The sequence below is a fragment of the Puma concolor genome, chromosome E2 (genome assembly GCF_028749965.1).
Source record: "Puma concolor isolate L17-30 chromosome E2, mPumCon1.1.hap2, whole genome shotgun sequence".
Taxonomy (NCBI): domain Eukaryota; kingdom Metazoa; phylum Chordata; class Mammalia; order Carnivora; family Felidae; genus Puma; species Puma concolor.
The window spans coordinates 30,550,358-30,575,543 of NC_141681.1; the positions used below are offsets into that span (position 1 = coordinate 30,550,358).

Here is a 25,186-nt window from a genome sequence, read left to right on the forward strand (position 1 = left end):
CTGATAGTGAATTTTTCACCTAACCAACAGGTCTACTTTTTTATTACTTTTAAACCTAATCCATACTCGGTCCACACTGTTCCTAATAACCCCAGGGCCGTACAGAGTGAAGTTTTAAATCAACTCTCATGTTATTGGGGGTTGCGGGGGGTTGAAGGGCTGTGGCAGTACGGCAAGGGTTTGCTGAGCCATCCTTGAATTATCAAACCATGTAATGAAGAACATATTGGAACCCGGGACCAAAATAAAAGGAAAAAATAAAAAAGAGAGAGAGAGAGAGAGAGAGAGAGAGAAAGAAAAATGAATGAGTCCACAGTTGTTATTTACTATCTAAATAACCCAGTTTCCTTTCATGACAAATGCAGGCTGAAATAGCAAATGATTTTGCAGACCTATGATTTTTGTAACGTTGCCTGTCTGGTCCGGCAGAAACTAGAAGGGAGAGGTTAAAAGGGCACAAAATAGACCATTTCCACATATGGCTGCACTTTCTTTTCATTTTTGAAGTTATAATATCTTTAACTGTAGATAATGATATTATAAACTGTCATTTAGTGCATTTTAAGTATATTACATACATGAAACAAAGGTCTAGAAGGAGCCACAGCTGAAAGCTTAACAAAAACATTGTGGCTCCGATCACCAAGCAGGAAGCAGGTATTGGGTTTGCTAAGAATGCTGCAGAGCAGATAATCACAAACACAGACTGTGAAGGGACTCCCCGGGCGTAAATTGTGATCCTGGCCAAGGCTGGGCAACGATGATTTAATAGTAATTAACTGTTAATTATTAACACTCAGGGGTCAGCAAGCTACTCCACGGTCCGGTTTTACTTTACATTATTTGGTTCATCTATAACTTTGTTTCCCATAATTTACCTCCTGTTGGTAGGAGGCGGGGAGGGCCTTTGGGGACCATCTCTGGTCCAGCTATTAAAACAGCTCTGAGCTGTCCTCAACTGGGAAGAAAGAGCAAAGGAAAGGCAAGGGAAGAAGAAAATGGAGAGGAGAGGAGAGAAAGGAAAGGAAAGGAAAGGAAAGGAAAGGAAAGGAAAGGAAAAGAAAAGAAAAGAAAAGAAAAGAAAAGAAAAGAAAAGAAAAGAAAAGAAGAAACAGCACCTATATTCAAGGAAGATGATTTTCCTCAGCCCTGTGCACAGTTACTTCCTAAATACCGTCACCTGCAGGCTTAAAACTCCTCCCGAATGAGGATTGCCTTCATTTAAAAGGAAAATAATTAGTCAATTAATTATTTTGTTTTAATGTCACTGCTATCGTGTGCCGGAAAAATCAACAGATGATTCCTTAGCTTTATTGGCATGAAGATGAGGTTGATTTCCCCCCGCTTTGGAGGCAGAGAATGGTTACGAAACAGATAACGATAATAAATGTTTTATTGGTGAAAAAAAAGAAAGATCAAATCTTTAATGAAATCAGGATGGGCTTGGAGATGAACTCCGTCTGAACTCCCCAGGATTCATGGAACTTCAATTAAAACAATTTCAGAAGGGCAGCTGACAGCAAGGGGCTTGGAAGTATAATTAAAATTGAGCAATATTTTAGCACCAGGTTTTCTAGCCAGATCCTAAAAAGGCGCGGTAGCCCAGGGGAGGAGGGCAGTGGGGGTGAGGGGGTCCGTGAGGAGAGGCGACGGTTCCAGGCATCACAGGTAAGAAATCCCACAGATGCCCGAATCCCAGGCGTCAGCTAAGAGTGTGTGATTTTCAACCTGCTGTTTTCACCTCTATCCACATGATTGTAGAAAACTGGCTTCTTGGGCTGGAGACCGGGGCTTTCAATCTGCAAACAGCCTTTCGGCAAGTCAAACACAAGGACAACAGTCAGATCATTAAGGCCACGCCATGATGTCGTTACAAGCATAGCCTCCAAAGCCCGAGTGCCTGGGTTCGAATCTTGCTTCTCCTTGTACGTGCTGTGCGACCTCGGCCACGTTACTGAACCTCCCCAAGCCTCATTTTCCCAGCTGTGAAATGGGATGGTGACAGCACCGAGCTCTCATTGCTGTTGAGAGGCTTTAACAAGACATTTCATGTCAAGCGCTTAACGCCGTGCCCGGCACCTAGTTAGCACCCAATAACTGTGAGCGACTATTGTTATTTACTGGGGCCGAAAATCAGAAAAGTTGACTCCAGAAATCCAGCCTCTCCTTTTAAAAGGCAAAGCCTTCCACCAGATGTGGCCCCAGCACGAGCACGGCACAGACAAAACAGAAGAGAAATGGGGGCCTGGGAGGACCTTTGCACAGAAGACACTGGATCCAGAAAAGGAGAGCTGGGGCTCACCTCTTACGGAGACCTGGGTGGGGAGGGAGGGAGGGAGGGAGGGGAAGGGAAAGAAGCAAAAAAGAAAGGGATGGGGAAGGGGAGGGAAGGAAGGAAGGAAGGAGGGAGCTTTGGTCTATGACACTCTCTGGCCCCAACTTGGCTTCATGGCCTTAGATCCCATGAGAGCAGTCTCCCTGCCAAACGTCTCTCTGATCTCTCTTCCTTGGCCGTCCAAGAGCTCTCTCTACCACTCTGAGAAGCCACATTAAATGTCACGGAAGGGTTTTCCATAGCATGCCCAAGGAGAAGCCATGGTCACAGACACCCAGCTCCACGGGCACAGGGTGAGCAGGGTTTGCTCCCCATCCCCCCCACCCCCCCCACCCCAGGATGCCTGAGAACCACCTAGAACAGATCAACACTCACTAATGGCCAAACCCAACAGGCAGCAACATCCTTTCTCTCTGTCCAGGCTCCGACTTCTCGTGGATCCAGACAGTGGTGTTCCGGATCCCAACGGCCTCCTGGAGAGGCCATCTCTCCACCCCACTCCCTGCATACTGAGGGCTGGGTCCTGACTCAGCAGTTTCCTGAAGTTTTATGGCCCCTTGAGGCAGGAGCTCCATCCACGCTGGCTTTGAGGGAACTACTAGCTCATGATTTTAAGTTGTCAACTTTCTAATGGCCTAGAGAATCCCAACCTGTGAGTAATAGAAAAAAAAAAAAAATTCATTGCATATCCTTTGGACGGCCTTCTGTGATTTTTTTTATAGCTGCTGCAGAATTACTGTCCAAATTTTATTGGGTCCGGGTTATTAAAATGACTTTTAATTCCCTGAGAACACGGTGATAGACAGCCGGGCAGGGAAGCTGAGGCACCGAGATGCTTTTCTTTTCTTTCTTTTTCTTTTTCTTTTTCTTCCCCCCCCCACCCCGTAACTTCTTGCAGATAAGCCACACGCAGATAACCAAGGATTGACTGTTTGCATTTCCAATTAAACCATTTCCTCTGGTGTTTGGCAGTTACTCCTAGACTTCTCCTGGTTTACAGTACACAGACCAACACTCTTTTAATATTCCAAATCCATTAGACCCTTTTCTTTTCCCTCATGAACAAAGGAGAAATGTTTTTGTGCAACTTTATGGAAGCCATCAATCTCCCCGAGAGCCTGGCTACGCTCAACAGAACCCACATTATAACTTATGCAAAACAGAGGACGGGAGGCGTGGGGGGAAATCCCGCTTTTCTTTGAGCAGTAGCAACGCATTAAAGAAAACATGCACTGCTGTTGCAATTCACATTGGTAAATGGATTTTTCCCGTCTGAAACATTGTTTTTCACTAAGAGAAGCTTTTAATCCCCTTAAGTTCCATTCTAATCTGCCTGGGAAGTGCTCGTCTCAGGAATATAACAGTGATGATATAACAGATTTAATTTATTAGAACGAGACAGCAGCCAGATAGCAGAGTGCACAAGAGGGCACGCCCGCCAGCTGCATGGGACTGTCACTCCCAGGTGGAGAAAGCCCGGCCCGTCGCCTCACCAATCCCACCCCACCTTGCCACCGCACACCCAAGTTCGGATCTCAGCTCCCTGGGCTTTCTCTGGAGCAAACGCCCCACCTTCGTGGAGAAAGTCATTCTCTAAAGGCCACAGGAAGGTTGAGGAAGGCAGGCCAATCCTCTGGAGAGACCGCTTACCCTGTTGGGACCAATGCCCTAAAGCTTGGCAAAGGGCCTGGGTGAGCCGTTCGTCTCCCAGCGCCTAGTCTGATGGGCCACCTTGGGCAACAGATGGTCCCGATGAGCCAAGACTCAGAAGGACAGGAGATGCAAAGACCGCTCTTACCACAGCCAATTCCATTCCCAAGCAAGACTGGGGGGGGGGAGGAATAATAATATGAAAGTCAACAAGCCTGACTCAGTCCAAATTCTGCCGGATCCGGGAAGGCGGCAGAGAATTAATTCTGGTGGCCTGACCCGCTTCATTCTCCAACCCAGCCGGTTGAACTGGGACAGCTCAGGACATGGGACGGCCAAACCAGTACGATGGCCCCAGGTACGTCCACGCATACCTCCATTTCCTCTCCCTCTGGACAGAAAGCTGTTCGTTTATTCTCTCTGCCCACGCTTATTAATGTTCTCATAAGCCAGCCTTTGACTCATGGAGATAATGCTCTTTTAGCCCCACGAGGGGTGCAAATGTTCAGCACAGGACCCCAGTGTCATTTTCCAAGTCGGGTCCTTTGTTGTCCTACACAGTATGACACCATAACAGTCAAGAGCATGGCCTCTGGAACCAGAAAGTCTCAGGTTCAAATCCCTGCTCCAGCACCTATAGGGTAGGAGACTTCCCTTAAGGAATTCAGCCTTGCCGAGTGCCTGTTTTCTCATCTGTAGAATGGGAACATGACCACCTCCCTGCTTAGCAGAGCGCCTGGCACATATCAAGTGCTAATTCATCGTAATGATTGTTGCATACGTAGGCTCACCTGCAGACACATTCACCCCTTCTGTTCATTCTCGAATTCTCCCCAAACATTTATTGACCACCTGCAACGTGCCAAGTTTTATGCTAGACACTCTGTGAGAGGGGAGACTGAAGAGGATGAAGAGGCATTTGAATTACACACACACACACACACACACACACACACACACACACACCCATGGCAGATATTTAGGGCAGATAGAATCACTCCCGTTCTACAGATGGGAAGATGGATCCGGCAAGGTTAGGGGACTTGGGCAAACGACCAAGGTGAAGTGAGCCACGCACGGTAGAAGCATCAGAGACAGGCCTCCGCCCCCGCCCCCCCCCCTTTCCTTGAGTTAGATTTTCCAGAAAATATGATCCTGAATCTAGTTGACGTAGAAGAGAGTAACACAAAACCACATGCACACGACCCCTGCGGACCCGGGACATACCCCATCCCACGGCAAGTGTGTGCTTCGTGGGAAACCATATCCCACGCTCAGTGGGAACCAGGCCCTGCTGTCTTTAGATAAGGAGGAGGTCAGGAAAGAGAAGAGACTGGGGAGCGGGACGCTTATTAAAAGCACTTGCTCGCAAGCTGTGTTCGAGCCCCCATGGTGCCCGGACCCGGGAACCCGGCCTCAGCAGGGGTCAGTGCCCCGTCCTGACAGGCGTGAGCTGGGGCGTCTGGGCTGAAGATGAATGGGGGGAGCCAAACGCACCCGTGACAGCGGTAATCCACACGACCCAGGAACGCAGGCTGGTATTTGGGCCACTTCCCCACGATTTTATGGGCCCGACGTGGGGGAAGGGAATTTTCATCATTTCAGACATAAATAACTCCACGAACTGTGTGGCGATCAAACACCTCAAAATTAACCACTCGGTGCGGCACAAAACCTTCAGCTGGGCTGGATTTACTTCTCAGTTGCAGAGCAACCTGATGGCAGCCAAGGTTCCAAGGAGTGTTCAAACGAGCCTGGGGGCGCCTGGGTGGCTCCGTCGGTTAAGTGTCTGACTTCGGCTCAGCTCATGATCTCGCGGTGCGGGAGTTCGAGCCCCGCGTCGGGCTCTGTGCTGACAGCCTGGGGGTCTGCTTCAGATTCTGGGTCTCCCTCTCTCTCTCCCCCTCCCCCCACTTGAGCTCTGTCTCTCTCTCTAAAAAATAAATAAGCATTAAAAATTTTTTAATAAAATAAAATAAAATAAAATAAAATAAAATAAAATAAAATAAAATAAGACGAGCCAGGTACCTCTACTGTGATTCCCTGAAGAGGCCCCTGTCCCGTTCAGAGAGATGCCCATGTCATGCTTTCTCCTGGCTCCGAGGCTGATGGCCCAGCCTCATTCTTGATGGAGGAAATGGAAGCCATCAGATTCACGCCTTCTCATTTCCCACCATCCAGCCCACACACTTGAACCCCACTCTCCTCCATGCTGCCAGATATATTGGAAGACATGTCCTTCTTCCCACCAGGGGCCACCTTCTCCTTGGGTCCCGAATCCTCTCCCTTCCTGAGAGGCTGCCTTTCCAGCCACACGCACTGGCGCACATCAACAACCCCCTCTCCGAGTTCCTTCTCACCTGGAATCACAGGGACTCAGTAGCTCGTAGCCCCAAACACCAAACCAAATCATCTACCTCAATCCTTCCGCTTCACCCAACCACCTGCATCCCGGTATTCCCAACTTGGCAACATCTCTCGCAGATGTCTCCTCCAAGCCCTGCCTCTGCTTCTTCAACCAGGTCCAACTTGACTCCACTACCCTTGACCGCAACTGACCTCAAGTCTACCAACGGTTCCATGTTGTCACATGCAGACATCTCTTCGTCTCTCACTTGACTTCCTCGGGTCCCCCGGAAGCACGCGCTTCTCTCGGTAGTTTTGCCTCTCAGCCCTCTCCTCTCGCTGGCTGCCGTCCTTCAGTCTTTCCTTGGCCCTCCTTCGGCATCTAACCTCTAAAGGTAGGGGCGGTCCTGGGTTCAGTCCTCTGCCTTCTCTCTGTTTTCTTCCTTCCTCTTCAGGGGAGCCCATTCATTTCCAGGTATTTAAACACCATCTATGTACCGCTGACTTTCGAAATTAGAGCCCCAGCCCAGAAGGCTCCCTAAGCTCTGACTTTCTGGATGCCTCCTTGACATCTCCACCTGGACATCTAATCGGTGCCTCGCCTTGACATTTCCATGACTAGGCAGTTTACCAAACGAGAAACACAACGGGCTTTTTAGACATGTCGAAGACGTCCAAGGTCACTGAGATTTAATAAAATGCAAATTAAAGCAAACCGAGATGTTTTTCACCCGTTCGGCAAAGAGTGATCAACACATTTGGAAACACACCGTTGACAGAGATTCGAGGAAAAGTGTGCCTTTGTAAATTGGAAGGGAATATAAACTGGTATCATCCCTCTTAGGGCAAATCGTCAATATGTCTCAAGATGAACAATAGCCGTGCCCTTTGATCTAGGAATTCTACTTTGAGAAGTTTGTAACGTAGCAGGATTCTCGCACGCGGAGTCATGATATGGAGGCTTTCTTTTCAGGAAGCAACTTTATTTTTGCCGGCCCCGCTCAGTGGGGTTCGTACCCAAAGAACTGAGCCCCAAACGCCACGTGGTGTAGTTCTTTTTTTACATATATATTTTTTAATTCTTTGTCTCCCACGTATGATAACACACAAACCTGTAGTCTGATTAAGCGATCTCACGTTACAAGGTGGCGAGGAATGTTGTCAAATATGCAAAGAGCAAGGTTGCCTTGAGGGTGTTTTTTTCTTTCCTTAGGGAGGGGACCCTACCACAATGCGGTAGGTACGTCATATAAATTACAGTGAATATACCCAATATACACAGTCTGTATAACATATATAATAAGTGTGTGTATTTTCATGTGTATTTTTCCAATGGATAGAGTCACACATCTGTAAAAATGGAGATGCTGAACGTTGGGTACAAATTCGGTTACTGGCGTTTTTCAAAAGGGTGATAGAGACAGATCCTTACACTCCGGCTTACATAAATACAAAATCTTGGGGTGCCTGGGTGGCGCAGTCGGTTGAGCGTCCGACTTCAGCTCAGGTCACGATCTCGCGGTCCGTGAGTTCGAGCCCCGCGTCGGGCTCTGGGCCGATGGCTCAGAGCCTGGAGCCGGCTTCCGATTCTGTGTCTCCCACTCTCTCTCTGCCCCTCCCCCGTTCATGCTCTGTCTCTGTCTCAAAAATAAATAAACGTTAAAAAAAAAATAAAAAAAATAAATAAATACAAAATCTTCCACGGGAAGGGGACACACGCAAGAAACTGGTTACAAGGATGGCCTTTGGGCCAGTATCGAAGGGATTCGGATACTTGAAGTGTATTCTTTTTACACCTGAATTCTTTTTTTTTTTTTTTAACGTGTTTAGTTATTTCATTTCCAATTTTAAAACAAAGTTCCTTTTCATATCCTGAGTCCCCCTCTCCTTTCTGTTCTCAGCCGAAATGCCACCTGTTCAGCAAGCCCTTCCCGGACCACCCTCTCTGTGCGGGTCCCCTCGATTTCGCCTCCTCCCCCACTAGAGCGGCTCAGCTTTTAACTACTTTAAATACTGGGGTTCCCAGGGAGATTTCATTCAAAAAAAGACCCCTGCTCACCTTGCCAGGGAGGCCATGCCGTGCACCCTATCTGAATAATACCCTCACCACTGTCAACTCCATAATCCTTGTCCTGCTTCTTTTTAATGCAATTGTTGCTGCCCGACATATTATGTCCTGTTTTATTTGCTTATAATGGGTTTTCCCGCGTTAAAATGCCAGGTCCAGAAGAGCAGGAATCTGGCCCGTTTTGTCCACAGCTCTATCTTGTGGCTAGAACAGTCCTTGACATCACAGATGTTCAGTAAATATTTGCTGAGCGAATGGATGGTTCTTCTGCTAAAAGGAAACAAATAACACAAAAAGACGTTTAAAGGCCCCCGATCGAGGGGAAAAAAAATATCCGAGGCCATGAGCTGAGTGCTGGGTCTGCGGCCCCGTTAGGCCATCGCCAGAGCCCCATCCGCTTTGTGTTGACCTCGGTTCGCCGAGCAAAGGGCCTGGGGGAGCACTGCAGAGCACCAAGCGGCAGGGGGAAAGTGAGGAAGACAGCAGCGGGTGGCCGCACAGGAAAGGCCCAGAAGTGTGCAATGGAAGAAAGAATGCCGCAGAGCACATTCGGTGAGGGGGCCTTTAGCAAACCCCAAGAGGAAGCACGTCCCTACTCAGCTCACCTTGTTTCAGATAGAGTTGGGGCTGGGGAGAGAAGAGGAACAAGAAAAATCAAAGGAAGTCCTTGCTTGGGCCTTTGTGTCACCCTCCTGGCGCCGAGCTCCAGCGTCTGAAGGGTCACGTACAAGGCGCACGGCCAAGGGAAGGGGCGAATGAATCACGACGTTACGTAAACCCTCCGCGATCTGGCCAAAGGCAGTGCGTTTGGGCAGCAGGCAGCCAGCAGGGCCGCCTGGGGAGTGTGCCAGGGACCCCCACCCCCGCCTGCCCCTGGTGGCCAGCACTCCTGAAGAAGCAGCCCTCTGCTGCTCTTTGCATGGGGTACCATGACAGCCCACGATGCCCACTGACTTCAGAAGCCTGCGTTCTCAGCCCTGGAGCTTGGGCGCCTGCGTGGATCCTGCCAGGGTCTCTCGGAACCTCAGGACACCTCGTGTTTTCTCGATTGTGCTTTTATTCTCAGCAAGCCCCCGGGCTACCTGGTTCAAAGTTTACATTAAAAAATCCTTCCTAATTGGTTCGTTTGAATGGTGCCCTCTGCATCGAGGCAGACTGTGTTCATTAGCGGCCGTTCACATAAAACCCAGGCAGTAACGTGTCAATCATTCCAGGCCTTCAAAAAACAAACAAACAAACAAACAAAAAAAAAAAACCAAAAAACTTCTCCAGGCTTCCTCGAGCCCAGCTAACACCAACACGAAGACATCCAGGGCAAGACGAGCTTGGTGGGGCCTCTTGTGAGCCAAGGGTTCTGCTCCTTAGTGTTATTGCCATTTGGGGCTGGAGAATTCTTTTGGGGCTGTGGGGACAGGGGGACCATCCTGTGCATGGTAGCATGTTTCCAGCAGCATCTCTGGCCTCTACCCACCATACGCCAATAACACTCCCCTATTTATGGTACCAAAAGTGTCCCCAGGCATAGCCCAGGGTGGGGGAGGGGGCAAAATCACCCCAGGCTGAAACCCACTTTTCTAAGCTTCTACGCATTTGGACAGCTGTGATTGGGAAGAGAAGTTCATCGATTTAGAGAAAAAAAAAACCACACACACAACATTTCTCGAGGGTCTACTATCTGTTAGGGTGCTCTGCTGGCATTAGACGTGGTCAGAAAAGCAGGAGCGTCCGTGGCCCCAGGCATCTGTGTCCAGAGAAGGGAGCGCCAGACTCTTAGTTCCTTCTCCATGACCCAGGTTCCGGGGTTCGGTTTTCCAACACGAGGCGAGAGCAGGGTGAGCTCAGGCTATTTCATTAAGAGAGAAGGGGTGGGTGAGCACTTGAGAAACTCTTCCCAAAGGAAGGCCCTAGAAATACTTGTTTTTAGCTCTTCGTGAAATAAAGAAGCAGTCAAGGATAGCACAGTAACATTTATCACGCCCTCTCGTGAAAGGCAGCCACCATTGTCCCTCACCGTGGTCTCGGAGACAGACTGGTGGGCCCGGTGCCCTGTCGCCGACAGATTTGAGGTGGGAAGGGGGTGGCCCAGGCACTTGTGGAAGGCGAGGGGTGGGCTGACATGGAAGGCCAGACGGAGGGTCAACCACGGGTTGTTTGATTGCGTTAAGGGTTCATTCAAGTGATGACAAAATGGCCCCAGGAACTTGGCACTGGTGAGGTGCACTCTGGGTCCCCCAGAGATTGACGCAGTACCATGTATAGACCGTGGGTAAGCAAGGATCTCTCTGGAGCCACCGGGACCTGCCAGTGTGCACTGGGGCAGGAGAATGTGGGAACACCTAACCCCCTCATCAGGGTTGTCTGGGAGTAATTTCAAGCAGACGGACCTAGGTAGTGATTGAAATGTAATGAGTGGAGAGCTAAGAAGGGGCAAGTCAGCTTCGAGGCACAGTGCCCAGAACATGGCATAAGTATCCCAGGTGGTACAGAGTTGATTCGGGGTGATCTGGGGACACGGCTTTCCCTAACACTGAATCATGCAGGGAGAGAGGGCTTCCTTTGCACCTCTTTTAGCCCTTCTGAGAAGGACAGGTGGAAGCCTTGGCTCAGAGATCTTTTTAAAAGAAAAATTTTTAAATGTTTAATTATTTGGGGGGGGGGAGGGGCAGAGAGAGAGGGAGACACAGAAGTCGAAGCAGGCTCCAGGCTCCGAACTGTCAGCACAGAGCCTGACGCGGGGCTCAAACCCACGGACTGTGAGATCATGATCTGAGCCGAAGTTTGGACGCTTAACCAGCTGGCCCCCCAGGCACCCCTGTGCTCAGAGATCTTTCACACGGCTTCAGCCTGCGGTCATCTCTCTCTCTCATTTTGGCAAAGAAAGAACAGATCTTGGGTTCAAGTCTTGGGCCAGCAAGGATATCTGGCCAGAATTTAATGATGCTGGCTGTTGCGTTTCCTTACAAAGTCAAGTCTATCGGGGCAAAATTTACCGGTGGTAAAATTCACCGGTTTGGGTTCTGTGGGTTTGGACAAGCACATACAGTTATATAGGGAGCACAATCAAGATACAGAACATTTCCACGACCTAAAAAGCTACCCGTGTCCCCTCGAGATCCATCTTCCCAAGCTGCTTGCTGTACAAACATCCTTGCAAAGAGAGCAAAGGTCTGTTAGCAACTAACTCCCTTGCAAGACGTGGAGACGTCCAAGAGATCCCCAGAGAATGAGCCCCCAACACGATTGGCGTAGGTGACTGAGAAAGGTAACCTAGGTCATCACAAGCTGGGGGCAGGGGGATGTGTCCAGAAGAAGGAACAGAATGGTCTGGCAGTCTTGAACACCGTGTTTCCCTGCAGAAGGCCCTCCCTAGAGAGGTAAAAGGCCTCAGGTGAGCCAAGACACGATTCCAAACCCTTTCTTCACGCTGTATACTTTCCAAAGCAACGTTCCCGTTCGAGTATCATCTTCTTGACTCCTTACCCGGGGAGGCATGCACTGTTTCGCCCACGCGTCCACACCGCACTCCCAGCGGCATTTCTGAATGTCGCTGACATCAGGTTTATACATCAGACTCCATGCTGGTTGATGTGAGTCTGTTTCACCCTCACTGTGTCCATAAAATTGAGCTTCTGATCCCCAAAGGCTGACAACCAGATCCCTAGATTTAACGCGTTAAGTTCAACGATAACAAACTACTTATATGCCCAATACTACTTATATGTTCCAAGCTTTTTATACCCATAGTCTAATGTATCATTCAACCAGCCATGTATAGTTGGTAGGTACATCTGTGAGTCCCATTTTATAGATGGGGAAAGTAAAGCATGGAGAGAGAAAAGTACTCAATGAAGGGCTCACGGGTCTACGCGGGGGAGCTGGAATGCGAACTTGGTCTGACCGAGGCCAAAGTCAGTCATGTAACCACTGCTCAGCATGGTGTCCCCAGGGAAGTCTTGCTTCATGAGGCCTGGCTGGAGGCCAGCCAGTCTTCCCTCGGACCCCCTCTGTCACGCTTTCTGTGCTGGGAGTGCCTTAATCTGTCCTGTCAGAGAGCAGGAGGTGGGCAAAGCCCCAGGCTCCCTCTGGGGAGGTCCCCCGAGTACAAATCGAGGGAGGCTTTCCACCTGGATATGGAGTTCTCTCCTGTTCCTGGAGCCCTTCTCCCCCATCTGTACTCATTTAAAGCCTTCCAGAAAGTTCTTATGAAGCCTACGGTTCTGTTCCAGTTATTATTGTCCTACAACGCATTGCCCCCAAACCCAGGAGCTTAATCAAAGCAGCCATTTTATTCTGCTTACAATTTTGTGGGTGAGGGATTGGGGAAGGGCTCAGCTGACTCATCTCCCTCGGCGTCTTTCAGGAAATTGCAATCAACTGTCTGCTAAGGGTGCACAGATCTAGGGGCTTGAGTGGACTGGACGTCCAGAAGGGCTCACCCACGTGGCTAGCGGCTCCGCGGGGCTGGTGATCCCAGCAATCCGGCATCTACCCGCGGCCTATCCAACACGGCGGTCTCAGGACAGCCAAACATTAGCGTGTCTGCCTTTCCCCAGCGTAGAAGTCCCAACAACCAGCAGGAGGCTGCAAGGTCTTTTCTGACTCAGCCTCCGGAGGTCACACGGTGCACACCCTGTTGGACAAAGCAGTCCCACGGGTGGCTGGATGCAAAGGGCTCATCTCGTGATGGGAAGAGAGTCGGAACATTTTGAGTCCACGGTTTAAAGTGGTCGCAGGTCCCGACCAGATTGCCTCTTCGTGGTCCAAACTAGCAACAGGGGCCTCCTTGAACTTTTAGATAAGAGAGCCCAGGGTGGAATAGAATCGGGGGATATCCTAGGAGGTGGTTGGGGATGAGGAGGGTAATCCACCTCCAATCATTTAGATGAAAGACGATGTGACCTTTGACTTCAGGAAAGGTGGGTCCATTTGGGATTTAGCAACCTCCGATACACCAAAACAAGTTTTCAGCGTAGACATTGGGGGGTGGCAGGAGGGAGCAGAGGGTCATCCGTTGCTTATTAAAATCCCCATATTCTCTGATGATGAGCCACCAGTCAGGGGTCTCTGTAACCTTGCTCCCCGGAGGCCTCTGTGTGCTCACAAAGATAGACCAAACAGCTCTCCCGCTCTCTCCTGGCCTCGACCAGGAAGGTTTCATGCATGTCCCCTTAAGCACTAGGCACGTCTCCCCAGGGCCACCATGAGGTTGTGACGCCCATGGCTCGAGACTGAGAAGCAGCCAATGAAGGCGTCCCTCAGGGTCACTGTCCTCTTAGAGACCCATCTGTCCGGAGATCTGCACTTCCGAGAAGACTTGTAGCCCCCTGGGATTTCTCTTTGGGCCCCTATAACTAGCTTTTGTAGGTCGTACCTGAGTTCGTGGCCAAAAAAAGAACCCCTCTTGTGCGCAGAGGCTTTGGTATATCAACCAGGTCTTTGACTATCCCCTGGTGACACACGACATACCCGGGATCTTACAGAGGGAGCAATTCCTTTACCTGACTTCACATGCACACTTTCCACCCAACTCGCTCCAGATTCTTCACGCGCTTAAATCATCCCTCCTCTCTCCTAGGTGCACGGCCTTACACCATGGGGATGATTAAAGTCTCTACTTCACAGGATCACTGTGGAGGTGAACTAAAGTAACACCGGCATTTAGAAAGTGCCTGGCCTACGGTAAGCACTCTCTTTCACTATGCATTTACAATGACATTCTCCAAAAGGAAACATCATCGCCAATTAAATCGACGCTCCCCGAATTTGTAAACTATTAAATAGCAGTACGCGACCGGAACAATTGCTTTCAAAGATTTTGTTTGCAGCCTGCTAGCAGCCTCCTAAAACCGTCCCCTGGAGACAGAATGCAGAGGATTGGACGTGCATATGCTTTCTATAGTATACATCACTGTATGCATTTTCATCTGTACTCTGGGCTCACGGCCTACGATTACTTAAAAGGCTTTGCAAGGGTCATTTTCAGTGGATGGACTTTTTGCTGGTGTTCGGAACCTAATTCCCATTAAGATGAAGTCGGCTGTCTCATTTTATCTTTCCCGCAGCCCCAGGGTGCGTGGGCATCGCTATCACAGTTTATGCCAGGGAACCCTTAGTCCCAGGGAGATCAAGCACTGGGTTCAAGCTGGTACACTGGGAAGTGAGACTGCAGGCTCTCCCTCTGTAGGGCACTCCTCTCTGCCTCTCGGGAGCACCTTACTGCTCTGTGGCCCATTCTTGGCCACAAATAGTCTCATGTGCATTAAGATTCTGAAGCACCTGCTGACAGATATCATTAATTCCTCTGTAGAAATAAGAAAACAAGGGGCATCTGGGTGGCTCAGTCGGTTAGGCGTCCAACTTTGGCTCAGGTCATGGTCTCTCGGTTGGTGAGTTCAAGCTCTGCATCGGGCTCTGTGCTGACAGCTCAGAGCCTGGAACCTGCTTCGGATTCTGCGTCTCCCCGTCTCTCAGCCCCTCCCATGCTCACGCTCTGTCTCTCCAAATAAATAAACATTAAAAAAATATTTTTTTTTTAATTTTTTTTTTTTTACGTTTATTTTATTATTGAGAGACAGAGTGAGACAGAGCATGAGCATGGGAGGGGCTGGGAGAGGAGGAGGCACAGAATCCGAAGGAGGCTCCAGGCTCTGAGCTGTCAGCACAGAGCCCGATGATGCAGAGCTTGAACTCACCAACCGAGAGACCATGACCTGAGCCAAAGTTGGACGCTTAACCGACTGAGCCACCCAGGTACCGCCCCCCGCCCCCCAGTTTTTTTTTTTAAAGAAATCAAGAACCGTGAAGGTAAGCGACCAATCCTCAGTCAGAATGGTTCCCTCAACATCTTGACGTTCGTTTTTCTGTCTCGTCCTACCTCTTAGGGCCACGTATTTTTTTTTTTTTAATTTTCTTTTTTTTTGAACGTTTATTTATTTTTGGGACAGAGAAAGACAGAGCATGAACGGGGGAAGGGCAGAGAGAGAGGGAGACACAGAATCGGAAACAGGCTCCAGGCTCTGAGCCATCAGCCCAGAGCCTGATGCGGGGCTCGAACTCCCGGACCACGAGATCGTGACCTGGCTGAAGTCGGACGCTTAACCGACTGTGCCACCCAGGCGTAGGGCCACGTATTTTTATCTCCTTTGCTGCCTTCCCCCTTCACATGCTTATCCCTACATGTGGGGACCCTGAGGGAAACTAGTACAAATGCCTGCCAACATCAGGCAGGAATATAAACAGGCCGAGGGGGGTTGGGCGTGAGGCATTAGGGAGTCATGGAAACTGGCCATCCAAGAGCACGGGCCATCTGCTCACAGAAGCTCCAAGGTGGGGGCAGGGAGAGAGGTGGCAAGTCCGCCATGATGGATCGTCTAACCTTTTATGAGAATCCAGATATCCACCATTTTTGTGTGATATGTTCCTATTTCAGTCTGTTGGCAGCGAATTCAGATTCGTTCACAAGCTCTATGGGAACAGCTCCCCAGTCTATTTGTTGGTAGTGTTGACTTCCAGCTACAGGTCTCTAACCTTGGTGTGCGGGGGACCTACACACGGACAGCCTACCAGTTCCTTACATGTTGGTTTCTAAAAGGAGGGAGGGTTTGTCTTTTACTTGCCAAACGAATAGCTCTTCCACATGCCCCTACTTCTGCCATCCTCCTCCTAGAGCCCGTGGACGCAAACCCCACCACCCGACTGTACAAATTCCACTGGAATTGTCTGGGGGCCATTTTAGAAACGGACATGGGCACACCCCATTTCTGCCCTGCTGAAAAAGATTTTTTAAGCCATCTTTGATCTATCCCCTACCTACCCACCCCATAGGCCAGGCTCACATCACCCCACGGGATGTTGTCTTTAAAATAGCCACTCGTGGCTCAGCCGGTTAGGCGTCTGACTTCGGCTCAGGGCACGATCTCGAAGTTGGTGATTTCGAGCCCCACATCGGGCTCTGTGCTGACAGCTCAGAGCCTGGAGCCTGCTTCGGATTCTGTGTCTCCCTCTTTCTCTGCCTCAAAATTAAAATAAACATTAAAAAATAATAAAAATAAATAAATAAAAATCCTCTTCGTTAAATTCAACAGCCACTGGCCCTTTCCTGTCCCACCCAGTCCTCACATCGCTGTTCAGCATCTCGGAAGCACAGCTTTGCCTGCCGTATGCCTGTTCTAAAACCTTCTGTGGCTCTCCATGGCCCATAAGAAAGCATGTAAAGCTTCTAGCCTGGCTTTCAAACCAGACCTTCCTCCCAAATTTTTCTTGTGCCTGCTATACATATTCCCGATCCTTCTAGGAACCCTGGATTGTCCACATCTCCCACTTGGCAACAGCCTAATGCTGCCTTGAGTGGATATGAACACCATTGGTCTGAGCCCTGCCTCCTCTTCCATTCAGTCCGTCACACTTTAATTCATTCAGTTCACTCATTCATTCTTCACCGAGCATGTGCGTTGAGCTAAGCAACCCACAACTGGATTACAAGCTCCTTGGATGTGGAAAGCTATGTGTTAACAGGAGCATACCACCCTCCCAGAACCGGGAGCTCTATGTATACAGTCAAACGTTAGCTAACAATGACACGTTGAAAGGGAATGAGACATGGCTTGCTACACAGAGAGAAAGGACCGGGCAATGAAGTGAAAGTAGATGTGTCGGGGCAAACTCTAGGGCTGCATGAGGAAACGTTGGCTAGAAAAGAACAAGGAAAGGTAGGCTGAGGCAATGCCGAGGGTCATACCATATGGGTAGCAGGTGAAGTGTTTGCGTTGGGACTCTGGGTTGCAAGAAACTCCAACTCAACTCAAGATGGCTTAAGTAAAAAAGAGAATTTATTTGTGCGTGTAACTATGACACCTTCAGGTACGGCTAGATCCAGAAGCTAACTGATGTCAACAGCTCTCAACCTTGCCCTATCTCCCTCTCGGCCCTGTTTTCCTCTATTTCAGACATCTCAAGCAGGCTTTTCCCTCACGGTGACAGGCGACCCCCGGACTCCAAGCTGTCACTCTCTCCTCCAGTAACCTTCATGAAAAGAGAGTCCCTCTTTCCTGGTCATTCCCACTGAAGGTTCCAGGATTGAATCTCAGAGGATAACCATTGGGTCATGTGTCCATCCCTAAAAGAGTTGCCGCGCCCAAAGAACGAATATTCTGATTCGCCAGGCCTGGATCACACGTCCACCCCTTAACCAATCACTGGAACTGAACCAGGGCTACCACAGATCATTATAGGCAGTGGCTTTGAACACTCTGATTGGCAAGTTCTGATCACATGCTCACAGCGGGCGGTAGGAGGTGCGGAGTCAGCTTTACTGGCGGTCGTGGAGAGTGGGGTGGGGGCAGACCTCTCCAGAAGGAAGCATATGAACCCTTGCACAACGGACAGCCGTGGAAACGAGACTGTGAAGCCGGCGCTAACCTGCTGGAGACAGCATTCTTGGACGTCTCAGTGGCCGGCCGGCCCTGTGCCCCCTGGCTGCCCAAAGAGAGGAAGCCCCCGCTGTCCCACCCGGAGCACTGACTCGCTTCTCAGCGAGCCCAGCGGCCGCCAGCTTCAGCCCACTTCCCTGGCCCAATGCGAAACGCCCCCCACCCCTTGTGGGAGCTATGGGAGCTAACACTACTCAAGCTACTCCAGTGCTGTGACACCCCTGGAAGAATGCCTGCCGACGAGTCAAGAGCACCCACATGCCCACTCGGCCCAGAGTCCTGCTATGTGGCTGACCACAGAGCTCCCACTGACCCCCCGCCCCCCGCCCCTCCTTGAGGCCCCTCAGCCTCTCCAGCACAGCCTAATCTCTGGAACAGGTGGGAGGCCTGGGTCCCGGCTCTCAGCTTTCACGGCCAGGAGCACAGCAAGGGGAAACTCATTACATGGGTTTAACGGGGTTTAAAAGGCGTTAAAGAGTCCTGTGGGCCAAATTAAGGGGCCTTGACTTACAAGCTGAGTTACGAAGAGATCTAAGGCATGTTTAGACTGAGAGCAGGAGCCCAAAACTCGGTCTAGCACCGTCGCGGTGAGAAAAGTGTGCACTCCTGGGAGTTACGGAACAGAAAGGAAATAACAGGTGCTGGAGGGGGGGAGGCTGGCCTGGGGGTCTGGGGATGGAGAGCGCAGAAGGGCCGGGCTTTTTCTGTCGTCTCCACAAATGGTACCGAAAACCAGGCACTCTCCAGCAAAGGACAGCTAGTTAAATAAATGAAGGCATGAGGGGTATTTTCAGGCTGGGATACTATACAACTGTTAAAAAGAATGTGATGGCGTCGGTAAGAACCGACCCAGGTGGTTTCCCACCAAAAATGATTAGTTTCAAACACGAAGATGAACAAACTGTGCAGCGTGTGTATGATCGGCCACCTCTGTTTAGACGTACCATTTGGGTTGAACCGTATGGCATTTCCGTTTTTGTAAACTGAAATATATATGTGGACAGGTCACACAGAAGCCAGTATATGTAATTTGCATTCTGGTACATGTGGAGAACACCCTTGGCAGGTTATACAAGACGCGGGCGACCAGGGTTTCCTCTGGAGACACCCCATGGGACTAGGGGGTCATGAGTGGGAAGAGAGAGTTGCTGTTCGGTGCATAAACGTTTAGGCTGCTAGAATCTTTTAAGTCCTGTGCCTGTTTTATTTGGGGGGACAAAAACGTTTTCAGAAACAGGTTGAGTGCTTCCACTATGAAAAGTGTTTATATGTACATTATTACCCTACTCAGTCCTTACAACAATCCCACGAGGTAAGGGCCACCAACAGTCCCATTTTACAGATGAAGACGGCCATGAGACACCACCTCACACCTGTCAGAATGGCTGAAATAAAAAACACAAGTGTTGGCAACGATGTGGAGGAGAAGGAGCCATCTTGCACTGGTGGTGGGAATGCAAACTGGTGCAGCCATTGGGGAAAACAGTATGGCGGTTCCTCACAAAGTGAAAAATCGAACTGCCCTACAATCTAGTAATCGTGCTATTGGGTATTTACCCAAAGAATACAAAAATGCTCATTCAAAGGGATACAGGCACCCCTATGCTTACAGCAGTGTTGTTTATAATAGCCAAATTATGGAAGCAGCCCATGTCCATCGATAGATGAATGGATAAAAACGTTGTGATATATCTATATCTATTTCTATTTCTATATATATATATATCTATGTCTCTATATGTCTATATATCCATATCTATATTTATATATAATGGAATATTATTCAGCCATTATAGAATGGTGTCTCGCCATTTGCAACAGCATGGTTGGAGCTAGAGAGTATAATACTCAGTGAAATAAGTCAGAGAAGGACAAATACCATATAATTTCACTCATATATGGAATTTAAGAAACAGAGCAAACGAGGAAGGGAAAAAGAGAGAGGCAAACCAAGAAGCAGACTCTTAACTCTAGAGAACAAACCGGTGGTTACCAGAAGGGAGGTGGGCAGGGGATGACTGAAATAGGCAATGGGGATTAAGGAGTGCACTTGTCATGATGAGCACTGGGTGAGGTGTGGAATTGCTGAATCACCACATTGTCCACCTGAAACCAGTACAACGCTATATGGTAACCAACTGGAATTAAAATGAAATAACATTTTATAAAAAGGTAGGGCACCTGGGTAACTCAGTTGGTTGAGCATCCGACTCTTGGTTTCTGCTCAAGGTCATGATCTCAGGGCCATGGAATTGAGCCCAGCATCGAAAGAAAGAAAGAAAGAAAGAAAGAAAGAAAGAAAGAAAGAAAGAAAGAGGAAGGAAGAAAGAAAGAAAGAAAGAAAGAAAGAAAGAAAGAAAGAAAGAGAAAGAAAGAGGAAGGGAGATGCAGGTTCAAGAATCAGTCTTGAACTATCATCTGTAAAATGGGAATAATAACAAGGAGAAGACAAACCCAGGAGTCAAACCCTGATCTGCTTGGTTTCAGAAACCATGATTCCAACACTCCAAGATCCTCTCAAGGAAGGAAGAGAGGGTAACCAAGGAGCCTTTGCTGGTTACTTGCTTGTATCTCCCTTTGGGTTTTAAGGAAGCTTGGAAGAACATTTCCAAAGGTTTAAAGCTAACAGGCAGGTCCTAGAGATCGATGTAGTCTCTGCTCTTAACTCGAGGTCCCATATCCATCGCTACAATAGCCTACGGAAGGGCAGAAGTGGCTGTCTGCAGCCCTGGAGAAAGCGGTAATGCTCTTGAACGTCCACTGGCTCTTCTCAAGGTTCCCGGATGGAGCAGGTGTCCGTGTTCCAGCCTCTGAGACAAATCCTTTTTAGAAAGAGGGTCTGTGGCGTCACCGAAGCAGCAGAATACACATGTACTCAGGGCACCAGTAAAGCAAGGCACCCTCCACCTCCCAACCCCTAAAAATTCAGGCTCTGCTATTAGCATTTTTTTTAAATGAAAGTAGCTCTCCTGCAGAAAATCGAACCTTTGTTGGACATGTGTCATACTAACTTTACAGATGGCAGAGGAATCGAACTCTCGTCAGTGCCTAAGCCCTCCGTATGAGTTAGGGAAATATGACCTGCTGAGAAAACAAAAATAGCCCCCAAAATGTACGATGGTGGAAACACAATAGAGAATTATTTTTCACCGGTAAAGTCTGAAATGCGTGCTTCTGGTCAGCGTGTGGCCATCCCTCCCATTTGAATGGTGCGCTCTGCTAGATCCAACGTGTGGCTCCCACGGTTACCGTGCTCGTTGATATCAGGCTGCAGAAGGGAAAACATGGAGGACTGCATACAGGTGGCGCTTGTGGGCCGGGCTGAAAGCGGTAGGCACCTGCTCAAATGCCACTGGTGAAAACTCAGGCACGCGGCGCACCTCATTTTGAGGGAGACTGGGAAACCAAGTCCAGGAAAAGGACACAGAGCCTTGCTAAGCAGCTGGCTGGGATCTGGAACAAACTCCAAAGATCTCAACCTGAGCCCAATGGAGGGGCTGGTCCATCCCCAACTCCAGGCAGATGGGGGGAGGGGGCTAGGTCTTGAACCTCCTGCAAAGTATCCGGAAAAAGTAACTCTTCACTAAAAAAAAAAAAAGAAGAAGAAGAAGGCTAAAAACTGCTTTCAACGTAACACATTGACTTAGGGAAAGAGCAAACTGTCCAAATGTAAACTTATTTTAGATGGAAAGGGATTTTTCATCTCAAAACCCTTTCTTTCCTTCCTGCATATTTGCTCGGGCCTTCGTCTAGTCCCCCAGGAACACAATGTTCGGCTGGCACGGAGCCCACAGTTTCATGAGACACGAGTCAAATCACGGCACAGAGGTGTGATCACCTGTGTTGGTTTGGGTTCCTCCAGAAGCGGCTCTAGAGACAAGGGTTCAAACAAAGGTGTTAGGAGGACGGCGATCCCAGGAAACACCAGGAGGAGAGTGAGGAGGTGAGTCGAGGAGGGAAGGAAGCAGGTTGCTCTAGGCGACTGAGAACGCGCACCTCCGAGGGTTCCCGCCAGAGGCGCCCTGGAGCCGGGGCATTGATACACCGACTGCCATCCGTCCGGGGATGCTAATTTCCCCGGCCCCTCCGGCCTGTCGCACGAAGGAACAGAGCAGACGCCCCTGGCAGAGACGCCGGGGAAGATGCGCCCCCAGCTGACGCTTGACATGATAGGGACTGAGGGCTCTGGGCCGGACCTCATGACCCTGGCACCAGGAAGAGGAAGACAGGGGAAATGAAGACGAGAACGAGATCGTCGGGCACAGCTAGAGGGGTGGTGGGTTCTGGAACCAGAGGTCATGGCTGCCAACCCCGGCTCCTGCACCTGGCAGCAGTGTGACCTCGGGCAAGTCACTGGCTCTCTGCCTCAGCTGCCTCGTCTGTAAAAGGGGCGAACAACAGCGCCCCTGCTTTGTGGGGGAGGCCGGGAGGAGTAGACGGGACAACTCCTTAGAGGGGCTTAGAGCAGCGCCTGGCCCACCTGCTCCCCCGCTCCCCAAAGCCGGCTCGCCGTGGTATTTGCGCTCTCCCGTGTGTCTCTCCCAGGCAGGTGGCTCCTTCCCCAAGCCCACCGTCCCACCACCACAAGTCAGGTGGCGCTTTCGGCCTCTGCTCTGGAAACCAAACTTCCCATGACCCGGGGACGGGCAGAATCTACGGCCCGGCCGCCCTCTGTGCTCTGCTGATCCGGCCGGACACACGATAGCCCATTTGTACACGATGGCATTTAATTCTCTGCTTGCTGGGTTCCAGTTGCAGGCCAGTTCTGAGCACCCGGCCACGGGGAGAACAATGCCCCCTCTGTTCCCCCCAGCCATTCATGTCGGCTTTTGTTTCAGCCTAAAATAACACCGCGCCGGAGGGTATTTTCTTAACACCACCGAGCCCTGTGGAAAATGCGGCGGGTCGTGGCTGCACGGCCCCGCTGATAACGATGTCATGATGTATAGGTGAGCTCCCGCTCGTCCAGGGCCCCCGTGACCCTGGGATTAGGGCCGTGCTTATCTTCCAGGATATCTTGCGGTGTCTGGGATTCCGTTTCACGACGGAGGCCCCAGGGGCCGGAGTTATGTTATGTGCTTACGAGCAAAGTGGACTATTCCTGGTCAGGCCTGGAGTGGATTACGGCTGATCACTCGGCCTAAACCGGGGACATCTGAGAATGTTGAAAAAAGGAAAGAGATTCCTCCAACCCAAACAAACAGGACTTCAAGCGCAGGCTCGGGCGCTAAGCATTTTAAAAGGCCTGCCTGGGTGAACACGGGTCCCGTGAAGAGTGGGCTCCCGGAGTCCAAAACCTCTTCACTTCAGAATCTCTCCCCAACCTGCGGGGAATGACTCTTGACGTGACAGCTTCATAAATCATCCACCGCAGCTTTATGCCAAAAGGTGCTATTAAAAAAAATTAAAAATGGACTTGTCCAAAGGGCCTTAAAAAAAAAAAAAGTCCCAAACCCACCACGTTCTTTATTAAAGTTCACAGAAAATAAATATCGAGTTTCTTTCAGCCTGAATTTTCTCTCCGACTATAATCACAGAAACTAGAGATAGAGGGGGAAAGAAAAAGAGAGGTTGGGGGGGGGGACCCTCCGGGGTAACTTTTTCCATAATTTGTGCAGTAAAATTTGTTGCTGCAGGTTTTTGCAAATTTACTTTCCCATCTGCTGGCGAGAAATCAACCAGAACCCCACGAACTGATTGGTGAGGGCAGCCCCAGTTCTAGAAATTTCTAAAAACACGTTGCAGAGCAACAAGAAGAATTTTTTTTTTTTTTTAAAAAGCTTCCCCTTAATTACAGACGAGCTTTCTATTTAGCTCAGCCCCGTCGTGAAATGGAGTTGAACTTCCTTTCTGATTCATTCTTGAAAACCTCAATGTCGATTTTATCAGAACCAGATCTGACGCCCTCCGCGATATTGCCTGGGTCAGTCTCAATTCTGGGTCGGCGTCTTCATTAAAGCTCATCTGTTCGCTTTGCTTAGGGAGAAATCATAACAGATCGGATTTGATTGCCTTGCTGTGCGTGAAAAAACATACCAACCTTTCCTTTGCCTTATTAGGATAAGCGGAGGCGACAAAAGTCACAGAACAGAGTATTTTCCTAAGAGGGCCCCAAACTTCCCATGGAAACTCGCAGCCCTGAAAGTGGCTGGGCTTCCCCGTTTTCTGGATTGCAGAGCCCTGACCCTTGGAGATGTGTGGGAGCACTGGCTCCCCGCAAAGTCTGCTCCTTGCCTTTGGAAAGATACTCAGGTGACCGCAGATGTCCCTGAGAGCTGAAACAATTTAAGTCCCTTCCCCCACCCCGAGGACCTTGGCAATGATGCCTCCTTTTCTCACTAACCTTAACTAAGCCACTTAAAAAAGAAAGTGGAGGGGGGCACGGGGGGGAAATCTTTATAAATGGCCATCAAAACCTGACCACAAATGGTTCCAATTTGCCGCAGTGATTAAATCTATGTGAGTTTAAGGGTTTTCATTCAGGTCATTTGCTACTTTGGAATTTTGCTGCGTGCTTTGCTAAGAAAACCAACGTATGAGTCACCGGCGAGCGTGAAGAGGAAGAAGGTTTACTGAACGCACTCCAAACAGAGCTTAAGTGGATGTAGAAAATAAAGATGCCGAATGCTAAATATGGATCTGAGATAAGTATGGAAGGGATTAGAGTCACCTTTGTTCCCGGTGGGGCAGACCCTGGCCAGCGTGCCTTTTCAGAGCTGGCAGCCTGGGATCAAAGTAACAGCCGCTAGTTTGTCAATATGCTAAGCTGGGTGTTTACACAGAAGTGTCAGCGCGCGCTTTCCACCACAAAGAGGCTCATACATTGGAAGATTAATTACTTCCAAAACAGAGAGGGTGGGTAAATACTGGCTTCTCCACAGCCTAGCCTCCTAGGGGGTATTTGCTCAGCCCCGGGACTGAGATGTGCTTCCAAAGGCAGAGAGTTGGGGGCTAGCATCGGGAGGCTGACCCAGGCCCTTCTTTGTGTTTAGAATTAAAAAAACATTTTTTTTAAGTTTATTTTTATTTTTGACAGAGAGAGCGAGAGCGAGCGTGAGCTAAGGAGGGGCAGAGAGAGAGGGAGACGCAGAATCCGAAGCAGGCTCCAGGCTCCGAGCTCTCAGCACAGAGCCTGACGCGGGGCTTGAACTCGCCAACCGTGAGATCACGACCTGGGCCGAAGTCGGACGCTTAACCGACTGAGCCACCCAGGCACCCCAGACCCAGGCCCTTCTTGATCCTTCTGAGCACACGCGGTGTCTTGGTATTTCATCTCCCCTGGAAAACACAGGCCGGACTCCCCATGGTCGGAAGCCCCATGTGTGACATCTCTCTTTTCTCTGTCTCTCCCCCCAACCC

At 49.7% G+C, this 25,186-nt stretch overlaps 1 long non-coding RNA gene across 1 annotated transcript; it reads right to left on the reverse strand.

Moving 5' to 3' along the window:
* Positions 1-1,375: 1,375 nt before the first annotated feature.
* LOC147573456 (uncharacterized) lies at positions 1,376-2,974 on the reverse strand. Its single transcript, XR_015244525.1, has 2 exons — positions 2,711-2,974; positions 1,376-1,810 (listed from the first exon to the last, which is right to left on the reverse strand). It is a non-coding gene; the product is annotated as an uncharacterized LOC147573456 (long non-coding RNA).
* Positions 2,975-25,186: the final 22,212 nt, after the last annotated feature.